At 26.6% G+C, this 18,620-nt stretch overlaps 1 protein-coding gene across 1 annotated transcript in view; it reads right to left on the bottom strand.

The window, feature by feature from the left end:
• rau (RA domain-containing protein rau) overlaps positions 1-16,319 on the bottom strand; it is a 95,210-nt gene extending 78,891 nt beyond the window's left edge. Inside the window, exons 1-2 of the mRNA XM_075293905.1 lie at positions 16,147-16,319; positions 10,944-12,078 (exon numbers count right to left, since the gene is read on the bottom strand). The gene's annotated coding sequence lies outside the window, so the exon portion shown is untranslated. The remainder of the gene's footprint in view (positions 1-10,943; positions 12,079-16,146) is intronic.
• Between the last annotated feature and the right edge of the window lie 2,301 nt (positions 16,320-18,620).

Below are 18,620 nucleotides of genomic sequence, written 5' to 3'. Positions count from 1 at the left end.
TTCATTTTTAGAGTTTTTTTTTCATAAAGTACAACAGCTTCTTCTCATTACTTTGAACTTTTCTTCTTGTTCTCATTACTTTGGACTTTTTATATAATACCATGTAAGTGCTAGGTGGGCAGATTTTTTATATAAAAAATTTAATATTGGAAATTTTCCATCACTTCGTTTTTAATTTTAAATCTATATAAAAAAGAAAAGGCTTCAGATAACAAATACAGACGTTTCCTGTTTATTCTCCGCATTAATTATAAATTATTTCCAAAATCCTTTACTCTTAGATATCAGACCTTTTTTCTTTAGATTTTTTTTTCAAAAAAAATAACAAAAAACATGGATAAAATCGATGGTGTAGAAGATAATTACAAAAGCAAAAAAAAAATATTTATAAGATTGTACAGAGATTTACCCAACTGATAGTAGCCACGAGAAAAATGCAACAAAGTGTGAAATGTTGTTGGAGAATGTAAAGTTGAACTCAACAAACAAAGGCTGATAATGTGATAATTGGATTAGGGAAAAAGGACAACAAAGGACCCGTGAAAGAAAGGAAATACAAAATAAAAAGGATTAATGAAATACTATAAAGTATTAGAAGGTAAAAGAAAAACGATAATGTTTTCTATATGTGGGCCTTTGTTAGTAGAACAAAAAAAAACAAAAAAAGATCTAAAAGCCAAAAAAGTAGGCTGTGAGACACTCTACCCATATTAGACTAGGTGTCTAATATTTTATTGTAATTTTTATTTATTTAAATAGAATTATTATTTTTATTAAATTTATTAAAGTTAAATCAATTTCATTTATTTTAATCTAATCTTCTTTTATGTAATTTAATTTATTTCTTTAATTTTTTTGTTTTTTTTTTTTATTTTAAAATTTTATTAATTTTAATTGAATTTTTTATTAGCTTATTTAATATAATTTAAATTATTATATTAAATATATTATTTAATATAATTTAAATAAAAAAGAGCTAAAAGCCAAAAAGTAGGCTCTGAGACACTCTACCCATATTAGGTAAGGTGCCTAATATTTTATTGTAATTTTATTTATTTAAATAGAATTATTATTTTTATTAAATTTATTAAATTTACATTGATTTAATTTATTTTAATCTAATCTTCTTTTATGTAATTTAATTTATTTTTTTAATTTTTTTTGTTGATTTTAAAATTTTATTAATTTAAATTGAATTTTTTATTAACTTTTTTTAATACAATTTAAATTGGTTTAATTTAGTACAACTTTTGTTTATTTATTTATTCTTTTCTTTAATAGGTTCACCATAAAAATATATATATTTTTTTTACTTATATACGTATAATTGAAAACTTTCTGCAGAAATATTAAAATATTTATATTATGACAATGAAACTATTTTCAATTTAATTTCTAGTTTCCACCATCATAATTCACACCCCATATAACATATGGTATTACATGAAAACCAAAAAAAATCCTAAAGTTTCCATCCACTAACTTTAACACCATAAATAAAAACCAATTATAAAACTTTTGGTCTTTTTGTGGCATAACCAAGTGATACTTTGACAGAATGAATGATATTTCTGCATTGCCATCACTTAGTTGCATGCATCAATAATTAAAAAAAAAAAAAGTGAATGAAGCTGGACCTAGGCGAGAGAAAAAAGGATCACAACTTCATTATTCATCCAGGCTAGAGTGAAAAACAGTAGAAAGACTTTATAGGACAAATTGCTGGACAACAAAATTATCATGGGCAGGAGAAAAAAAATTTGCTGTTGTGCACACTATGATGAATGAAAAAGACATAAAAAACCAAATCTGGGGGGAAAAAGTGTCAGTAGTCTGTTAGTTATTAACATGCAAACTAATTACACTGGAAAAAATATGTACTCTATACCAATAACAAAAAAATATATAAAACCTAAAAAATATTTTAATACACAGAATTTCACCACGACCCAGAATATATATACTTTATGGGGTCTTAGAGCAATATTTCGATGTGTTACAAACGGAATGACAAAGTTAATATACCCCCATCCTATGATGGAGGGTATAAAAATATATATAAAACCTAAAAACTATTTTAATATATATTTTTTGTAAATAAAATATTTAAAAATACAAATTTTTTTGAGAACACCTAAATGATATAAACCCCAAATTTAAAAATATATAATTTTTTGGCCTATGTATTCTTTAAGAAATATGTATAAAACCTAAAAAAATAGTTTATTTTTTTTAGAAAATAAAATTTTTAAAAATAATTTTCTAATTTTTAAAATACCTTCTAAATGATACCAAACTCAAATTAAGATTCCACAATATTTTTTGCTCTTGGATATCATATTACTTTTCTCCATGTATTTATTTACCCATATCCTCAGAAACCAGTCAGTCAGTATTTCAAGAGTGTCAAAATGAAGGACATTTTGCCACTATAACATGGTACACAACAAACAACAAATTGAGTGTCCTAATGAAAACATTCAAGTGTAAAACAAAAAAAAAAAATTAAAAACATAAAGTACTTCAAAGTTGGAGAAGGCTTTACGGAAAATCAGGATATTCACCCATAGCTTTCGTTCGTTTTCTGTTTTACAGCTTTATGTCAGAACTACTGTCAAGTAGAACATGGTCAATTAAACTTGCATGTCGTAGTAATGCAATGTTTAAAGTAGTACTTAATGAGTTGTTTTTTTTTTTGTTTTTTTGTCGGTGTTCCCTTTTTTTCTTATTTAGCCAAGAAAAAAAAGAGCACTTAAAATCAAGTACACAAATTTATTCCCACAACAAGTTTCACCATGGCATTTACTTATATTACAAATGCCAGTACTTTAGTTTGTATTAAGGATCAAAAGGGAAAATAAATGCTTCCGTTTTGGTCATTTTTTTATTTTTTTTTTTTTGTAGATAATTGCTGTATTAGCCGAAAGGTATCAGTTACATAAAAAGCATTTGCATAGGTTGTTTTTTTTTGTGCAACATATAAAAAATCCTTGTAGCTTCGTTTTGGAAAGAGTTTCCAGGTGAAAGGATTTTTTTTTTGTAAAATAAATTTCTCACAAAATAATTCACACAAGAAGACTTATATTAAAAGATAGGGCAAATGAAAAGGAATAGAGAATGTTTGTGAATTTATTTTAAAATGTAGGTGTTAGAAAATCATCAAAAATTATTAGTTTAATTTGTATAAATATAAATAAAATAATGATAAGTAAATTTAGTTTTTTATTAGATGAGATTCTATTTAAAAATTAATTTTATATTTAAATTTAATTCAATGCAATTTAATGAAAATCAGGTACATTTAAATTATTTTAGGGATATTTAATAATAGTAAATTAATTTAATATATTTATTTAACTTAGTTGAATTATATTGTATTGATTTAATAATCAAATTAAAATCAATTTTATATTTAAATTTAATTCAATATGATATTTTCTTATTGCAGCTTGTTGGATTTAACAACATTTTAAATTATTTTTGATTTTCTACAGCAGAGCGTTTGTTTTATTTTCTTTTTCAAAAAAAATTGTCAAAAATGTATTGGGGATTTCTGTGAGGAATTTAAGTTTAAATTGGGGATTTTTTGGGGACGAAAACATCATAATTTGGGGACAAGAAGCAGAAAAATATGGGCAACACTGGCAGTAGTAGTAGATATGATATAAAACTCTCTCTCACTCTCTCCATAGCCATAATTTACAGCAATGAATGGATTAGATTGTTGTTGTATTTTCGCTGAAATTCCAAATATATTAATATAATAAAATGCATACTCTTTGTATATGCATTTATTCAAGTAAAGGATTTTTCTTATGCACTCTGTTATTATGAATAATAAATTAATTAAAGTAAAGTGTATTTAAATGAAACAATAGTAAAACTACACATCGCTTCTGTAACATATACTCCCAAACATATTTTGCTTCAAGTATATACATTTTTGGGTATTGCCCAAACATTTATATGTTTGATCTCTTCCAATATATAATATGTTTGAAAGCATATTGGTCTAAACAATATATGTTTGGGTAGTCTAAGTTCCAAACATTTTGTATTTTTGCATCCAAATTCAATAATGTTGTCTTCCAAAAAACAATATGTTATTATGTGAACATATAATATGTTTGGAAGCATTTTGCACCCAAAAATATTATATGCTTAAAAAAAATTCTCCCAAACAATATTGTGCTCAAAATTTTATTTATTTATTTATATATTTACAATCATAATGAATTATGAAAATAAACAGGTAATATAGGTGCTAACAACATAGGTTTTCGACCTGAATGCTCAAAATTTTGTTTCTGCCCAATTGTATATTCCCCGACATCTTTCTCACTTCCACGAGATTTTTTAGTTCTTAGCACCTTTTTCTGTAATACAAACATTGTAGAAGAAATTATTCAATTTTATGATTTTTTTTTATTTTAATTTTACCTTTTGCCGGACGGGGATTCGAACAGCGGACCACACAGTTTGTAAGGATCAAAGAAGTAGCTGATCAATTGCCCAAGGAAAAATAAAATGTTAATTTTGTAATAACAAGCAACAACCACCAACTTAATTCAATATCGCTCCCTGTTAAATAGCGCTCCAAGCTACTAAACACATATATGTTTATAGGCTATTTCTAAATTAATATATGTTTGCATCCAAGCATATTATATTTACAAACATTTTATGTCCCAAACATAATATGTTCTAACATATTAACATATATGTCCCAAACATGTTATGCTAGTTTATGAACATTATATGCTTGCACTCAAAAATATTGTGTTTAAAAATTTGTGTTCCAAACATATAATGTTTATAGCCAAACATATGAAAAACAGTCTTTTTCATCCGTGTATACCATAAATGTGATTTACACTATATTCTTGGCTTTAAATTTTAAATATTTAAAAAAAAAGTCACTGTTATTTCTCTCTCCCTCTCTATCTCTCTCACTTACCCCTATTTTCAGGAAGCTCCGTTAGTGCTACGTTAGCTAACGAACTTTTAAACCGTACTATGGACATGTCTGTCATCTTGTCTATATATTTCATATGCCAGTTAGGAACTTAACTGCTAAAAATTTTTCAGTTAAAGTTAACCGGAGAGAAGATATTCCGATTTTACTTTCTGCTAACTGGGAGTTAAAGTCTAACGGAGATACATGAAAATGGCCGTTAGAGTTATAAATTTAATATATATCACTACAGAATTTTCTTTTAATCTCTATAAGCGTATATTCGCTATATGTTAGTGATTTCCAACTGTAAAAATTTTTGTATAAAAATAAAAAATACTTTTTGCTTATTAAATTCCACATGGAGGTATTTTTCCCTATCCATAGTAGAATCCATAATAGGGTATAGATTTTTTCCTTACTCTTTGCATAGAAACGCCTTGGTATATCCTACTCATTTTTTGAGTGCACTATTCTCCTTAATAAATTCGTGAGAATATTGTGCGTGAAATTCCATCTGCTAGCAGCACATACATCATTTCACATGCTACTCTACCATCTGCCTTAGCCATCATATGGTTTTCAAATTTTAAGCATAAGAAAAAATTACTTCTTGCAATGGCAAATCAATTTTTACACATCAAAAAAAAGAGGAACATGCACATATGGACGGGTTCGTTTGCTCTTCAGACTTTAGAATAGAAAAAGTGCCAATAAAATATATTTCATATGAAATCAAAAGACATTTTCTCACCTCCTTTTGAAGAGCAAAAAAGAAAAACATGCAATATTTTTGTGACAGATGTATTAGTTTCCAACTGGATTTAGTCAAGTGCTTTGTGGAAAATATATTGTAGATTGGATTTTTTTTCCGATTTGATATAGAACCAGCTTTCAAAAAGATCTGCATGGTAAAAACGAAATCATAATGATTCTTCAGATAATGGAACAAATGATATGATGCACATTGCCCATTGTCCTTGTACCAACCCCTGTTTTGTTTTTTTTTTTTTCAAGTATGGTACAGCAGGCAAAACAAGTAGCAATGGTGTCGATCCAATAGCAAAATCCCGGTGCATTCAATCACTACAAGTGTGGGAAATATTTCATATTCCCTTGTACACATGAATTAATGCGGTTGCCAGAGTCCAAGAACCTGCTGGAACCAGAGCAACTTTATTATTCGCTTGGATTTTTATAAAGTAAAGACAATACAAAAACTCTATCATCCATAAACATGGTATATTTCGTTGGAAGAATAATCTTCATGGGGTAAATGTTTGACTGGATGATGATGATGTTGATGCTGTACACTATATCCCTCATTCATATCTGTGAACAGTAAGAGGAACTTGTGCGCAGACGCACATGTTTGATAATTCTCAAGAAGTGGCTTGAAAAACATGTGTAGCAGGTAGTGAAAATTCTTTACCAGAGATTTTTTAAAATCTCTTGAGATTTAGAGGGGGAAAGTGAATTTGTTTTTTTTTTGAAATCAAAACAAGATCAACCATCCAAATACAAGCTGTCAATGAATATTCACAAATCGAATGGTAAAATATTTCCGGTTTTATAAATAGAAAGAAATCTGGACAGGAAAACTAGTTTTTCTTTTGATAAACAAATGCAAATGTGGGGAGTCTGCAAGACAGATGTTGAAGATGGTCAAGAGAACCATATGAAGGCAATGTGGATATTCTTCTAATTTAGAAATCGAAAGAATGTTATTCACTTACAGGATTTTTTTCCATTTCCTGTTAGAACAAGCCAACAGTTATTTAATATTTTAATTTAAAGGAGAATTAATAGAGATGTTATTAATGCGAGGTAATGGTAAAAGAAAAATTTTTTAATGACAGGGTTTTTCCATGTTTTTCTGTTTCCAGACTTGAAAGCCGTAGGCAACGAAATTTCTATTTTTTATGATTTTTCACAGTCGCTGATAAAATCAAAATTCCTATATTGACATTATAAAAGTGAAATTAAATTTTGCTTTAACATATATATCATGGGTTTAAAATCGAATTTTTTTTATAAAAAGTAATTTTTAAAATTTTTAAATGACAGGTTTTTCCATGCTTTTCTCTTTCCAGACTTGAAAGCTGTAGGAAACGAAATTTCTACTTTTTATGATTTTTTACAGTCGCTGATAAAATCAAAATTCCTATATTGACATTATAAAAGTGAAATTAAATATTGCTTTGACATATATATCATGGGTTTGAAATCGGAATTTTTTTTATAAAAAGTAATTTTTAAAATTTTTAAATGACAGGATTTTCCATACTTTTCTCTTTCCAGACTTGAAAGGAAACGAAATTTTTACTTTTTATGATTTTTCACAGTCGCTGATAAAATCAAAATTCCTGTATTGACATTATAAAAGTGAAATTAAATTTTGCTTTGCCATATCATGGGTTTAAAATCTGATTTTTTTATAAAAACTAGAAAAAATCGATTTTCGGGTGAAAAATCGCAAAAATCTATTTTCGTTAAACAATCGCAATAGTCGATTTTCGATTTCAGAGGAGACTATTCTAGATAAGAAATCTAAAAAAAAATATTTTTGATAAAAAATCACAAAGTTCTACTTTCGATATTACAAGCCAATAAGTTGGTTTTGACCAATATCAAGAGATAATGAAGTCAATTAATAGATGAAGGCAATTTTAACACTCATACAAATCCAATTAGTTAGAAAAAAATTTAAAGTCTGCGTACACACAAAAAATGTTTTTTTCTGATTCAATCACGAAATTAATTGATCCAATTGATTTTTTAATTGAAATGTCTTCAATAATAGAAATGATAGTATCAAATAAATACTTAATTGATCCAATTAAAAAATTAATTGATACTAATAAAATTTTTTTATACTATTAATTTGTGTGATTGATTTTTGTTTCAATTAAAAAATTTGTTGAATCAATTAAATTTTTAATTGAATATTTTTTAAAACTCAATTAAGATTTCAAGTGGAAAAAATTTCGTGAATTGTTTTTTTTTTTTTGTGTACTCAACATAGAAAAGGTTAGACCATTTGACTATTATTATTTTTTTTAATTAGTAATATATTGGTTTTTAAATAAAGAATTAGCGTAAAGGACCCAGATCTATACTAAAGACTATGAAAAAGTTCATTCCCCCAAAACGGAAACATCTACCGTCAGGTGTGTTACAGATTTGTTTCTGGCGTTTTCTTTTCAATGACTTAATTGATCGAGTTCCTTAATCATCTTTGTCCATATAGCACAATGGACTGAATAGTCTAAGTGAGCCTGAATCTTAATCGGGCTGCCACTTTAACCTAACCTAACCTATATAGCTCGAATAATAATTAATTATTAATGAAATATTTATTTTTACTATATATATTTTTTTTATATAAATATTTCAATGACATAAGTTTTTAAGTAATTTCTTCAAGGAAAAATCCATGAGCATTATAATAAGAAAAAAAAACATTTTTTTGTTAATCATAATTTTGACAAATAAGTTTTTAAGTAATTTCCTCAAGGAAAAATCCATGGACAACATACATATTAACAAAAATAAAAAAATTTTTTTTGCTAATCATAATTTTGACAAATTATGAAAATCTGAACAAAACCCAGAAATCATTAAAACCATATTAAATAACAAACGTCAAACGCATTAACGGAAATCAGTCAAAGTCGTAAAAGAAACATAGATAAATATTTATTGAATACCTTAAAGGTACACACAAAAAAACAAAAAATAATAACATGAGAAATTTATTATATATAATGAAATATCAACAGCTGGTAAGCTTCATATATCAAAAATGCTTGATCTGTCCATTTTTGTATTAATAGAAAATACATGAAAAAAAAATTAAACAAATTTTAATAATATGTGAATATCTATAATATAAAATAGATGGCCAAGATCATGAATATATGAATATCACAATGGACTGAATAGTCTAAGTGAGCCTGAATCTTAATCGGGCTGCCACTTTAACCTAACCTAAGATCATGAATAGAAAAGATTTGATAATTTAACATTCTATTAAAGGAAATCTTCAAGTAAACAATATTTTTGTAAAATTATCAAATGACAAGCAGTTTTTATTATAAATAAAAAAAAAAAACTTTTTATTATAAAATTTTCTTTCAATCAATAAAAAATGAGATAAAGAAGTCCTTTTTAATGATTATAGTTTTTTTTTTTTTTTGTATACAATAGTCCCCAAAAATTTAATGCTTTAAGGTGAGTATTAAGTTCGAGTTTAGCCGCTAAAGTGAAAACTAAATCAGCAAAAAAAAAAGGCATACAATTATACATATTTATTGCAAATTTTACTATAACTTGATTGGGGAATAGCCAAAAGCAAATTTTCACAAAGTGTGTATTCCTTAATATGGATTATTAAAGAAAAGTAATCATGAAAAAATGACGATTTTAGCGGCTAAACTCGAACTTAATACCCACCCAGCAAAAACTAGGTAACCACATCTCATTACAATTGACATTACCAGGAGTACAGCTGTCATTACACGTTGCATTACATTGCGGCGAGTTATAATGACTAATTTGTAATGTCAAAACTAAATACTTCTCGATAATTTTCGAATTGTTATTCTCAAATTTTTAGGCAGTTGTAGTTAACGAATTAATAAAATAGAATAAATGATGGTACCATTACGTATAATTATTTACATAATCGAGCCCTTACATAAAAAATCAAAAAGAATATGTAATGTAGCGGTAATTCTGAAGATTTTTGCGTTAAGAAATTTTTATCACAAATATTTCATAATAATTTTGTTTAATGACATTATCATATTATGTTTTAAATAAATGCTTTCTTATACCTCATTCACATTACACTTCTAAAATGCGCTTAAACTAAATTTCAAATGCAATTTGCGTTATAAGAAAAGACTTCAAATCCACTTTTAGTAGATTTCGAACCTTATGTGAATTGACTATTGGATATATATTATAACGTAATTCATGAATCCAACTCCCTTTAACAACCTACATTTATTTCTATTTTAAGTGTGAAATTAATTTGCGTGTAATCTTATTTAGATTATTTATTAAATTTTTTGTTTATTTATACAATATTTGTTTCTATTCAAGTAGTTCTCCTATTACAGCATCACTCGCCATATTTTGATCCATTGTAATCGGCGATAGAAATCAATATTTTCGAGATTTGGTTGCCTGAGACAATAAGTGGCTATTTTGCAAGCTTTGGTGTATCTACGAATAAGTCATTACATATTAGGTGATTATATGCTTTAAATGCACTACTTATTTTATGGCCGAAAGTATGCCTGGGGAGAAGTACTTTCCTCCTAGGACATGCATATGTAAATGTAATCCGAAGCGATGCCAATTAATAAGTGGTTATTAATTTTTAAATAGGCTTACCTACAAAATTACCGGGTAATGAGATTTTTTGCTGGGCACAATTAAATTGGAAAAATTTTTACTGATTTTTTTTTTTTGTATACAAAAATTTTTTTTTATTTTTTTTGTGAAATAGTTCCCACAAATTTAATGGTTTAAAGCCCTTATTAGTGTGTTATTATCGCACTAAAATAGCCCTTTTTAAGGTTACTTCTCTATAATAATTTATTTTATAAAAAATAAAACCTTTTCAATTGTTACTTTGGAACATTCCCCATCAAGTTATAATAAAATTTTCCTAAAAAAAGTTATTCTGTTATTCTGCATTTACAGATTTACTTTTAATTTTTCGAATTTCCTTTACGTGGAAATTTCTACTAAATTTTTTTTTTCTATTTGTGTATAAAAAAAAAAATTGATTTTTTAATCAAAGGCAACCAACTTTTATTGTAAATTATATAATATTTACGATTTATATATTTTTATCTACAAACTAAATATTGAAATTGTTTATATATTTTAATAATTAAAATTAAGAAAAAGGAAACACACAAAAACTTATATGCATTTGTAAATCGATATTCGATGTTTGATGATCATAGCTTACCTTGTTAACTGGAATGTCTGTGTTGTCTTCAAGTGGAGATAATGATATCCGTTTTGACGAAAGTAAAAAAGCCAAAGATGAGCTTTTTCCGCTGGTTATTTAATCTGACCAACGAAAGTAATCCAATTAGCTTGGCAAGCTGTCAGTCAAAACTGTCAGTTAGGTGTATGTTTTTTTTTTAGCAACTTCCAGTTCTTATATAATTTTGACAAATGTTATTATAAATATTTTTTGTTTGTAATTTTATCTTAAACACTTTTCTGGCAACGGTGATTATTATGAGATGTTGATGCTGGTGTTTTTTTGTTTTTTTTGTTTTTGTTTTCTGGACCGTGATGGATAAGGTGTTGTAAGTTGAGCATTAATTTTAATTAAATGTTGTCGAAAACAAAACAACAAACTCTACAGTTACTGAACTCAGGTAAGTAAATGTTTTGTTGCATTTTAATAAAGAGACAACATAATAATTGTAGAGCAAAATATTGTTGTTTTTGGGTAACACAATATTCCCTGCAAGGTCGTTGAATTTTGTAATAATAAGCTTTTAATGCTTTTTCTTTTTGTATCTTATTTTTTTGTTGTTTTGTTTCTTTTCTTTAAACAAAAACAAGTTTTTTTTTATTACATCCATATATTTTTTTGACAAATTATTTACTGCATTCCTTCTAGGCCATAGCCATACGCATCAAACAACCTATGATTAAACACCGTTGCACATCATGTTTTGTTGTTATTGTTTTCTTAATATGCCCGTGCCACGCAAGAATGCTGCCGTTCAAGTCTTAAGCTTAGCCACTCACTCACACAGGTGTTTAGTTATATGCACTTGTTTTGATTTGTTGAGTTGTTGGCGTTATTGTTGTTGTTGTGTTGTTAATCTCTTTACACCTGTCTCTCTCACTTACTCACTGTTGTTGCCAATGTTACTGTTGAATTCAATTGAAATTCCATTGACATTTCAAGTTGAGTGTTTAGGTATGGGTAATTTTGATTTGTTGATGATTATAGATCCTTTTTGGTATACCAGATACCAGATAATAATCGATGAATGTCTATCAAGGTATTGTTAAGTTTTATTTATTTATGAAATTATTGTTTTTAAAATAATCATAAAATGTTCTTTTTTTGAGTATTTCTGAAATTAATTGTATAATAATTTGTTTAGTCACATTTCATTTTAAAAATTATATAGACATAATAAATCATTTAAGTAAAATTGCTCTTGGCCTTAATTTAAATATTTTGGTATTGAAATTAGGAAACAACTAGATTATGATCCAAACATATGAGATTACAATTAGAGAAAGGGTAGACGATTTAAAATTAGTACAGTTCTAGGGGCGAGAATTACTTGCATTTTAAAATCGAATTTTAAGAAGAAAATAAGAAAAAACAAGTATATATATAAAGACATCCTCAATCGAACTACTTGGGTTGCGGTAAAGGTATCTAAAAAATTCCATAATAACGTCTTCTAAATTGTAAGTTAGTCCATACGGGGGATATATTAAACTAAAAACAAGGCCGATTAAATACGTTCGACAAAATTTTCCATAGAAATAAAATGTTGAAAAAGTTTTCTATAGAAATAAAATTTTGACAAAATTTTCTAAGAAATAAAATTTTGACAAAATTTTCTATAGAAATAAAATTTTGACAAAATTTTCTATAGAAATAAAATTTTGACAAAATTTTCTATAGAAATAAAATTTTGACAAAATTTTCTGTAGAAATAAAATTTTGACAAAATTTTCTATAGAAAAAAGATTTTGACAAAATTTTCTATAGAAATAAAATATTGACAAAATTTCCTATAGAAATAAAAATTTGATAAAATTTTCTATAGAAATAAAATATTGACAAAATTTCCTATAGAAATAAAATTTTGAAAATGTTTTCTATAGAAATAAAATTTTGACAAAATTTTCTATAGAAATAAAATTTTGATAAAATATTCTATAGAAATAAAATGTTAACAAATTTTTCTATAGAAATAAATTGTTGACAAAATTTTAGTGAAAAAAAATTATTAGCGTGATTTCAACAGACGGACGGATGGATGGACCCAGGATATATATACTTTATGGGGTCTTAGACCAATATTTCGATGTCTTACAAACAGAATGACAAAGCTAATATACCCCCATCCTATGGTGAAGGGTATAATAAGAAAATAATTAATGGAAAACTGAATAAATACATAAAGTTTAAGGTAAATTTAATTTGAAAAATTATTGGAAATTAATTTTTCAAAAATGTTTTTTTTTTAAGTAAGTAGGCGTATTTAAATAAAAATTATTGGAAAAGAACTTTTCAAAAAAGTTTTCTTTTAATAAAATGTATGCGCTGGTAGAAAAAAGTTAATTTTTTTATAAGTAAATAAATTTTAATTAAAAGAAATTTCATAATCTTTGCTTTAAAAATGTTTTTCTTTAACTTCAGTTAACGAATCTTTGAGAATTACGTCTCTCCATTAACGTCGCATGCCTTTGAGGTAAGACAGATTTTCCTCAAGTGTAAAGAAAAACATTTTTTATTTAAAGAAAACATCTTTAAATAAACTGAGCTATTGAATATTTGGATCAAATATAAAAAGTTTCAAGTATAGGCTAAGATTATTTTAAGTATTCGCCATCTTTTTTAAGGCTGATATTTTTTTGTATGTGTATAGCAAAAAAAGAGAAAGAAAATTCGATATATAAAATCGGTAACGGTTAGGTGGCAGCCCGATGTATCAGGCTCATTTAGACTTTTCAGTCCATTGTGATACCACATTGGTGAACTTCTCGCTTATCACTGAGTGCTGCCCGATTCCATGTTAAGCTCAATGACAAGGGACCTCCTTTTTATAGCCGAATCCGAAAGGCGTTCCACATTGCTGTGAAACCACTTAGAGAAGCTTTGAAACCCTCTGAAATGTCACCAGCATTACTGAGGTGGGATAATCCACCGCTGAAAAACGTTTTGGTGTTCGGTCGAAGCAGGAATCGAACCCACGACCTTGTGTATGCAAGGCGGGCATGCTAACCATTGCACCACGGTGGCTCCCTAGTTGTAAGGCCAAATAGCTCTCTAAAAAGAAGTCTTTATTTTAAAGAAACATCAACATTGACTTGGAATCAATACCAAAATTCTTAAGGGAACAAAAAACTTTGTTTTTGGGTAAAGAATTTATTTGGGATTCCCTTGGACTTCAATTCGAATTCAATTTGAAATCCTCATCAAAAAGACCTATATTGCAGGATTATATGTAAATGTACGCAAAGAAGGAATATGATCAGCCCAAACATATTTCAAGAGCATGATGTAACTTTTTCACGTGAAACATATAACATGTTTGTCGCAAGCATATTATTTTCTTAGAAATTATATTTCTGATTTTGACAAGCAAGGTTATGTTTGGCAAGAAAACAATATTTTTGATCTCACAACATGTTTGGGATGATCATATTCTTTATCTAGGTGAGTGTTTTAGGATTAAGAAAATATCGCCAAACTAAAATTAGGCGATTTCGAATATCGGAAAAATGGGGGGATAGATAAATGACTTAGATATGTCAGTGCCTCAATTTTATTGCAATATTCTTTGTGTGTAGTAAATATATATGTGGTTTAGTCTATTTTTCATTATGACTCATAATAAATATTGATATTTTGTTTTCCCTAAAATTTACTGTAGTTTTTAAGAAATATTTTTTTTTATAATTTTAAATTTTTATTATTTTTTAATATTGTTTGTTTTTTTTTGTTAATTTTTGTTTAATTATTTTCTATTGATATTTTGTTTTTCCTAAAATGTTTTAAAGAAATATTTGTTTTTAATTTTAAATTTGTATATATATTTTTTAACATTGTTGTTTTTTGTTTTTTGTTTTTTTTAAATTTTTGTTTAATTTTTTTCCTTGTGTTTCTATGACAATAATTAATATTAATAATGCATTATTGTCTTGAAAAAAAAATAATTTATATCAATTAAACATTTTTAATATATTTTGTGTAATTAGTTTTTGTTTTATTTCAATGTTTTTTGTTTTGTGTTTATGTCAATAATTAATATTGATATTTTGTTCTTCTTACAAAGCACCATGTTTTTACTTATAAATATATCTTTAATTGATTTATTATGTTTTAATTTCTTTATGTACTATTTTTATTATTTTTGTTATTTTTGAATGTAGTTCTTTTTTTCCCATTGTTTTCTTCTGTTTTTGTATCCATTATTAGTATTGATATTTTTTTTTTTCTTAAAATACACTATAGTTTTTTAAAAATATTTTTATAGTAATATTATGTTGTTCTATTTTCAAAAAATTTTATTCAATTTCTTTTCTTATGTGGCACTAATTCATGTTGATAATTTCTTTTTATTCTTAAAATGCAGTTAATTGTTTATAAACATTTATTTTATTAATTTAAAATTTTTAGTATTTTTAGGTAGTTTTTTTATTGATTTTTTTTTTATTTCGACATTTTTCTTTTTTCTTTTAAAAAGACACTTTTGTTTTAAATATTGTTTTTATAAATTTTATATTTTTAATTATGTTTTTATTTTTTATTTAAAATTGTTTATTTAATGCATTTTTTTGTTGGGAAAAAGATAATTTATTTATCATATATGAGTTATCCACTTGTGAGTATGCATTTATATAGTGTTTTTTTTTTTTTTTGTAATAAACAAAACCACAAATGTTTTGAATAATTTTTTTTTTGTTTTTTTTTTTAATTTTTGTATGTACTGTTTTGAAACATTCAGCCAAATGCTTATAAGATAAAGTTCAATACGTAAAGTTGTCTTTATATTTATTTTCGTTATTGATGTATTTCCAAAAGTTTATTTGTTTATTTATTTATTATTTATTTGTTATTTGTTTATTTATTTATTATTTATTTATTTATTTATTTATTATTTAAAAAATTTTATGTAGTAATTTGCATAGTATACAATCTGAAATAATTTAAATCACTTCAATTTTTGTTTTGGAATCATTGTCAGTTTATTTATTATTATTAAAAAAATTATAATAATTTATTTATTTTTAACTCACTTTAAATATATTTTATTTTCTGTATAAATATTAAAATATTTATAAACTTCATAGAACACTATACACTCATTATTAACATTCATAATTTGTGTGTGTGTGTTTTTTTTAACATTTGTTTTCTATTTCATATTCTTGAAATTAATCATAAAATTTCCCACCAATTGTTGATAAATAATCCTCTAGATTGTGTTAATGTTTTGTTGACTTTTGTTTATTGGATAGTAACTCGATGTTTATTATGATGATGATATTATTGTGTATTTCATACACAATACCCGATTTCGTTAAGCTATATTTTTCCGTTATTTTATAAATCATAAACCATCACGTAAATCCATTAGCAAGCAACTAAATTCATAGTCACTAAAACAGATCCATACTAAGGCCTTAGTGCTAGAAATACTCATTGACCAAACAAACAAAAAACACTCAATGAGTATCTTCTCTTTAGTGTGGGAGAGAAACACTCAAATGCACAAGTAAACAATACTCATAATAAAAGCCATGCACATGGGATACTAACAGGTACTGCTAGGAAAATTCAACTCAAAACACAATACTACACTAGGTAACAGAAAGAAAATAACTTCAATACCATCAAAAGAAGAAACCACTGCCTAAGCCTGTTCATAACAAACCGGCATTGTGTTATCAGAAAATGTAAACTCTCTTACTCTTTCATTTGTATACTCATATTGCTAAAGAGTATTTTACACTTTTAATCAATTATATTTTCGATTCTCATTCTCTTTATTTGCTCTTAAATCTCTTTAACTCATATCGGGTTTTCAGCCCACATGTTTTGTTTTTTCAATCATCGTAAGCTGCACTCTGGTAAACATTCAAGCATGACAATAAATTATAGTTGATGCTGCTGCTGCTGCTTCAGCTGTTCATTGACCGTTTAACTTATCATAGGAAAATATTGATAATGAAAAAATTAAACAAATTCAAATAAATAAAAGAAAATAAATTAAAGGGACAACAAAGATATATGGGCTGAAGATCGACAAGAAAAAAAATTTTGGAAGCTCCTAAAATAATGAAAAATGTGACTAATTATGTATTATACACTGGTAAAAACTTTTCGTAAAATGAAAAAAAAAATTATAAAATTTACCCAACGAAAGAAATTCGTAATGACATCACTGTCATTTTCGTTATTGCAACGAATTTTCGGTTAAACAATGAAACATTTCGGTATATTTAAAAAAAAAAATTATGTACTTCGCATTGTTTTATTTTTCCTTATTGGGCCTTATTTCCCAATGAAATAAATACCCATTTAAAGATATGACATGAAACCCAAAATTTTTTTCACATGGAATATTCGGCGGTATTAAGATGGTCCCGGGGAAACGAGCAACAAAACTCATTTCCCGGGCCCATCTTAATACTCAACAGAGCACAAAGTGTAGACCCCAAAATTTTTAAGGCGCCAATTGGTTACTTTCATTATTTTACTTGCAGCATACTCTCTAGGTCTCTCTTTCTAAACACATATATGTTTATAGTCTATTCCTAAATTAATATATGTTTGCATTTAAGCATATTATATTTACAAACATTTTATGTCCCAAATATAATATGTTCTAACATATTAACATATATGTCCCAAACATGTTATGCTAGTTTATGAACATTATATGCTTGCACTTAAAAATATTGTGTTAAAAAATTTTAGTTCCAAACATATAATTTCCTGCTTCGACCGAACACCAAAAAGTTTTTCAGCGGTGGATTATCCCACCTCAGTAATGCTGGTGACATTTCTGAGGGTTTCAAAGCTTCTCTAAGTGGTTTCACTGGAATGTGGAACGCCGTTCGGACTCGGTTATAAAAAGGAGGTCCCTTTTCATTGAGCTTAACATGGAATCGGGCAGCACTCAGTGATAAGAGAGAAGTTCACCACTGTGGTATCACAACGGACTGAATAGTCTAAGTGAGCCTGATACATCGGGCTACCACATAACCTAACCTAACATATTATACACCCATCCTAGGGCTCATCTTCGTATTTAATTTAAAAGCTTTCTCCACAATATAACCCCCCAATGAAATATCACCCAGAAAGGGATAATGAAATAAATAAGGGTCTTATTACCCTTTGAAATCAATCCGATTTCAAGATTTGAAGTGAGGCCTTTAATTTTCTATCAAGAAATATTCGGAGGTATAAACGTGGATTCCACTAAGAAGTGGCCTAAACCCCAAATTAATATAATTCCCATGAAAATTAAATCGAAAATGAAAATTGACCCAAAACATAATTAGGGCTCATTTCCTCACTCTAAAATCGCGGCCTCCTAAAAATGGGCCCAGGAGCATTAACCCCAAAACCCAAATGAAACAGGTCCAAAAAATTGGGGCAATGAATATGAACCCCATGAAAATGAGTCCCATCGAAATGTAACTGAAGCATGCAATTAAATCTAAAAACGAAATTGGGGTTTATTGAAATATTGTGATTTATTTTCATAATACAAACAGGTTCAAAAATAAAACAAAAATACTCCCAAAAAAAAAAAAAAAAACATAATAATAATAAAAATTTGGTGTTGTTGTTTTCCATATAATTTTTTGGAGTTCAAATAAACTTTTGGCAAAATTTTTTTATAGAAATAAAATTTTT

This window comes from Haematobia irritans, chromosome 2 (genome assembly GCF_050003625.1).
Source record: "Haematobia irritans isolate KBUSLIRL chromosome 2, ASM5000362v1, whole genome shotgun sequence".
NCBI classification, from domain to species: domain Eukaryota; kingdom Metazoa; phylum Arthropoda; class Insecta; order Diptera; family Muscidae; genus Haematobia; species Haematobia irritans.
This window is presented reverse-complemented; position numbering and strand designations above follow the sequence as displayed.